The sequence below is a fragment of the Delphinus delphis genome, chromosome X, assembly GCF_949987515.2.
Source record: "Delphinus delphis chromosome X, mDelDel1.2, whole genome shotgun sequence".
Classification (NCBI taxonomy): domain Eukaryota; kingdom Metazoa; phylum Chordata; class Mammalia; order Artiodactyla; family Delphinidae; genus Delphinus; species Delphinus delphis.
This window is the reverse complement of record NC_082704.1, coordinates 26,210,341-26,214,533: the sequence shown is the minus strand read 5'-3', so window position 1 is coordinate 26,214,533 and position 4,193 is coordinate 26,210,341. Positions and strand designations below refer to the sequence as shown.

Below are 4,193 nucleotides of genomic sequence, written 5' to 3'. Positions count from 1 at the left end.
GCCCTGACGCCCGGGGTGCCCTTCTTCTCCAGCACCCACTCAGGGCTCCTCCTCGCCACCCCCGCCTCACAATCCTGCACGGGACCCTGTGCAGGAGACACAGCTGGGGGCTGAGGGCTGGAGCGGCCTGGCTGGCGCCCAGGTCAGTCCAGGCAGGGAAAACGGTGAGCTTCCCCCCAACTGAGGTGGCCTCAGAAGCCCTTGTACAACAGCCTCCGTGCCTGGACCCCGTTCCAGGTGACATCCGCTGGGAACAAGCAGGTGCGTCTAGGAGGGCAGGAGGTGAGAGGCCCCCTCACTGGCGGGTGTCTGTACAGTAGGTGGTCACTTGTTGGGGGTGCATACGTCCTTGCCTGGGGACAGCCTAGGCCAGGATCAGCCCATGAGAGCCTGGCAGTGTCCTGGGAAAGAAAGCCAGAGGCCCCGTGCCCAGTGCTGCCACGTAAGGCCCAGCCTGGTGTAGACCAAGTAGGGGCTCCCAGCAACTACAAACGTCTGAGGTAGGAAAACAAGGGTGCCCAGCTCATGGCAGCCCCGACAGGGATCCCCCAGGGCTGATCTGCGCTTCCAGCCCAAGGGCTGAGGAGAAGAGGTCCCCTCCCCGCGACACACACAGCCCCATGGGAGAGAGGCCCTCTCCTGCTGGAGTTTCTAAGTGTTTGGTAACGTAGTGGAGAGAGTGGCAGCCCTAAATCCTCATTTTCTGGAATTCTTTGATATGCCAGCCTGAAAGCGTTGCTAACATAGTAGGTTTTGCATTATAGTGCAGGTGGGAGGGCGAGTTGCAACCTTTGACATATGTCTTAACGAACAAAACAAACTAAAACAACAATTTCAAACAAAGTTCCACCGACCTGAGAAAGGTGGAAGTCAGGCAAGAGTTATACAGAGTGGAACGTACGCCGTGAGGATTCCTCACACGTTCAAAGTTTTGAGACTACCGAATGCATTCGTGAATAGTCTCTTGAGGAATTTCTGACACCTGAGGCTTTTCTTCCTTTTCGTGGTACTGTTACGAAGAGATGGGGTGTGTGGAATTTGTTGGCAGTGGAGGATGACTCTTACTTCAGGCAGGATTCTTACCTGCGGTAAGGTGAAATACATATGCTCTTCCAGTGATGACTAGTTTGTGAGTCAAAGGATCAGGAGTGATTATTTGAGACTATAGAAAAGCCTAAGTTAAATCCAAGGAGTATTTGTGGGGGGAAAGAAGAAGAAAAGAAAGAAAGAGAGAAACAGAAGAATCAGGACGGGTTCACTAGCTTTGCTGCAGAGAGCGTGTGTGAGGGCAGTGATGGACACGGGCTGCAGAGCTGGTGGTGGGGTCTGGAAAGCAGTGCTGGCGGCCTAAGGCCACGGGCTGGGCTCACAGTCAGGTCTGGCCAGGGCTTGGGAGGCGCAGGCCTCTGCTTTCTCAAGCAGGCAAAGCAAGCTCAGAGGAAAAGAGAAACTGAAGTTTTGGTGGCTTGCTTCTCCTGGGTTTACGTAGTGGTCTCTTAATGGAGTTCTGAAGGGGAAAGGAGCAACAAGAAACAAATGAAGAAGACGGGAGAATGTTTTCATCTATTTCCAAACTCTACAGCATGAGCGTCCCAAAGAAACATTTAATGGACACCCTCCCTTGGTTTGCAAGGACAGTAGGAGCTGTTTTATGAAACCAGTATTGGAAATATGGAAGTAGTGTCAGCCTGAACCTCACATAGCCAGCTTTGCACATTGCTTATATTTATGCAGATTTGACCATTGGTACACTCGAACCCCCCAAAATGAGCTCTATTACACTGGCTTTTCTCGACTACATATTCATGCAGCAGAAGGACCCAAATACTAAGATGGGAGAGGGAAGATGGGGCGACAGAGAGAGGAGGCCCTTGGTCTCATGTAAAATTTGCCGAGTGGAAACATCCAAAAATACTAAATATGGCACAATTCCATTAACTGAGATGCTGAGGGAGCAGTGGAGTCCACAGGACAGGTTTTACTTTCAGTTGTTAATAGTTGGCAGATATTTAGGGGGGAGCCGTTTTGTGACCCCTCATTCACGTGGTTGTCGGCTGTCTTCCTAAAATGCAGGTTGCACCCTCTTGACTTAAGCATAAGGGACAGGATGGGGATCTCCTGGTTGATTAGCAGCTCCTAGAGGGCGCAACCTTGCTGGGCACCAGAGGCTCTGCTCCAAGGCCCTGCAACTGTAGCCAGAGCGGAGTGAGCTGACCTGGTCCTGAGCCCAGGAAGGTTTGGAGGGTGGGGCAGGTTGGAGAGTGCAGAATTGACAGAGGTGACAATGGTATGCCTCTTTCCCCCCAAACTCTTGTCTGGGCAAAGATTTTAAGAGTTTTAGTAAATTTGGGCTGAGTTCGTCTAAGCATTCGTTACCCCTATAGTCTAATATTAAGGCAGTGTCCAGGGCTTCAGTTCCGCCGGTGTCCAGCAAGACAAGCCACAAAGTCCCTGGGCCCCCCATGACCAAACCTCCCTCACAATACCATCTCCTTCTTTATAACCATCCCAAGGCTCCAGAGGATGAATGACCCTTTTTAGTCATCCTTGGGGAAAGCTTTTGTTTAAAAATCCAACCCACTCCTATTGATTATTTACTGTAACCAAAGATGGGTTTTTCAAAATGGGGACCGTTCCCCTCAGTATGATTTTAAAAGGCACCCGCTTTTTCCTATGCTCAACTTCCCCCATAACTAAGGTGACACCTGCCCAATGAGTAGGGATTAGTGGCAGCTGGAGCTGACGGTCAGTTGTCAGGACGCAGGCCTCCCAGGCACAGTAATAACAGCAGGGACAGAGTGCAGTTGGTCAGCTCCACCTGCGTGTAAGAGTGGGGGAAATAATAGAAAAGGTGGGAGGGGAGAGACAAAGCCATATGCCAATCCAGAGCCTGGCACATAGTCGGTGCTCGCTCTTGTGGGGGAGGGCGGCTGAAGGGAGCGCCTTCAGCTACATATCCTAAGATACTTTAGCAAGAAGGAAATAGCTTCTCCTGATGCACTTTCAAATCTTCAAGGCACCGAGAGCTCCCTGCTGCAATTTTTCATGTCTGACATGAAATGCTCAATATACTAATCAATCCCTTCTTCTCTCTGCTTGAAGGTTTGGTTTAGGAGTAGAAGGGCCAAGTGTCGAAGACATCAGAGGGCAGTAATGCTCAGAAACGTGCCCCACGTGCCCCCGGTCCTCCCTGCTGTCGTCAGCGTGTGTCGACCCTGCAGTGCCATTCTGCTTCAGGAGCTGGATTGGGTCCACGTTTTTCTGGAGCAAGTGCCGCTGGAGCTGCCTCTGCTGCCCATGCCGCCCATGCCACCCAACCTGCCCGTGCCACCCATGCCGCCCATGCCGCCCGTCCCACCCATGCCCCCCATGCCACCCAACCTTCCCGTGCCGCCTGAGCCACCCGTGCCACCCATGCCGCCCGTGCCACCTAACCTGCCCGTGCCACCCGTGCCACCTGTGCCACCCTTGCCACCCTTTCCTCCTATGCTGTTGCCACCTCCGCCCTGTCATCTTCCACACGTGCTTCACTGTTGGTGCCCTCATGTGGCATCGCGTCGTTCCTTTCCATTGGAGATCCTTCAGCTGCCCCGACTTTCTATTGAATTGTGTCTGTGACGGTTTTTTCCAAAGGGCCTTTGAGCCAGTTTCAAATTCTGCATACCTCACCACCAAGAACAGTTCCCCAAATGCCTGCCAAGTATATTAAATAGAAGTAGAGGCCTTGACCCACTGTTTTAGGGCATGTTTTGTATTTTCAATAAAGTTGTGAGTTCTCTGCATATTTGTTCTCTGTGTCACATGGGGTTAGTAAATTTGATGGAAATGGCTAAGCCAACTCCATTCAGACCGAATGCCCAGGAGGCCTCCTTTCATGCAGTAACAGCCCTGAGTCACCATCATAGGCCATGCACATCTCAGAAGTTTGCCAGGTGCCCGTGAGGGGTTTACACAGACCCACCTGTTCTCTTCCACCCTCTCCCCCAGCACCCATGCTCCCCGCACGCTGCCCCATTGGGACCACCTAGATGTGCAAGACGGGTGGTGTGAGTCTCGAATGGGAGAGCAGTGTGTTTCAAAGCAGGCCTGAGGCCCATTCATGGTGACCAGCTCAGGTACAAGGAGGACTCCAAGGGACACTTCTGCAGTGACTACTCATAGGGCTCTATGGAGGAGAGGGAGCGGGGCACCGT

The 4,193-nt window shown here is 52.4% G+C and overlaps 1 non-coding gene across 1 annotated transcript; it reads right to left on the bottom strand.

Moving 5' to 3' along the window:
• Nucleotides 1-489: 489 nt before the first annotated feature.
• Nucleotides 490-634, bottom strand: LOC132419086 (small Cajal body-specific RNA 20). Its single transcript, XR_009518100.1, has one exon. It is a non-coding gene; the product is annotated as a small Cajal body-specific RNA 20 (non-coding RNA).
• Between the last annotated feature and the right edge of the window lie 3,559 nt (nt 635-4,193).